This window comes from Chrysochloris asiatica, unplaced genomic scaffold (genome assembly GCF_000296735.1).
Source record: "Chrysochloris asiatica unplaced genomic scaffold, ChrAsi1.0 scaffold00010, whole genome shotgun sequence".
NCBI classification, from domain to species: Eukaryota; Metazoa; Chordata; class Mammalia; order Afrosoricida; family Chrysochloridae; genus Chrysochloris; species Chrysochloris asiatica.
In genome coordinates this window covers 17492639-17493596 of record NW_006408528.1, presented here as the reverse complement: position 1 = coordinate 17493596, position 958 = coordinate 17492639, and the positions used below count along the sequence as shown (strand labels likewise).

The following is a 958-nucleotide window of genomic DNA, read 5'->3' as shown; positions in this document are numbered from 1 at the left end:
TCATCTTTCTCCCACGGAGCAGCTGGTAGTTTCGAACTGCTGGCCTTAAGGTTCACAGCCCGATTCGTAACCACTACGCTACCAGAGCTCCTTTACTATATCCTAGTGTTGATTTATTCACAAGTACCGAGTGTTGTTGTAGGGGCTGGAGAAAAACACGAGAACAAATGAATTGAAGGCCATGCTCATAAGCAGTTTACATTCCAGTTGAGGAAGAAGACAAACAAGTAAACAAAGTAAATGAGGTAGTGGAGGGAAAAGACTGTGGGTTAGGAGTGAAGTGACTGGGGATGGGGGAGGAGCAGCAACTGAAGAGGGAGGTCAGGGAAGGACTGTGAGAATGTGAACTACAACTGAGAAATGAAGAGTCACCAAACAATTATCTGGAGAATAACGGTCTAGGCATTAGAGAGCAGCAGAGAGACAAAGATTGTGGAGGCCGAAATCAGCAATGAGTAAAAGAAAAACTGTTCAGTGTGGCTGCATCATAGTGTGATGGAGCGGTGAATGTCATACCCATATCCCCTTGGCCAGCGTAGCCCTGAGTGAAATTTACCAATGCTTTCCTTCCCCAGGTCTGGGTTATTGACTGGCCCTCACATGGATATGAAAAGCTGTCCTGCTTGCTTCAATTGAGACTCATTTTGGGTGCACTTGTTTATCTGAGACAACCTTCTTGACTTTCCCCCATCCTCTGCCCTGTCTCCTCTCTCCTTTTCACTGAGAGCGGCACCCTCAATACATTAGCTGAGCAAGGATTCTGACTCAGCTCTTCTTCGAGGGAAGATTGACGAAAGATGCATCAAGAAACTTGGAGCTTTCTTTCAAGCTCTAGACTCTCATGTTGCTGCCTACTCACCATTTCCACTTGGATGTCCTCTAAAAACATCAAACAATAAACTTGACTGGAACCTGTGGCAGTGGGGTCATAGCTGCTCAGTGAGCTCTGCAGTTCATA

The 958-nt window shown here is 46.0% G+C and overlaps 1 protein-coding gene and 1 pseudogene across 2 annotated transcripts in view; both read left to right on the top strand.

The window, feature by feature from the left end:
- CDK14 (cyclin-dependent kinase 14) overlaps positions 1-958 on the top strand; it is an 819631-nt gene that overhangs the window by 151857 nt on the left and 666816 nt on the right. The window lies entirely within an intron of this gene.
- The window catches only part of LOC102829115, a 5021-nt pseudogene that overhangs the window by 2849 nt on the left and 1214 nt on the right, over positions 1-958 (top strand).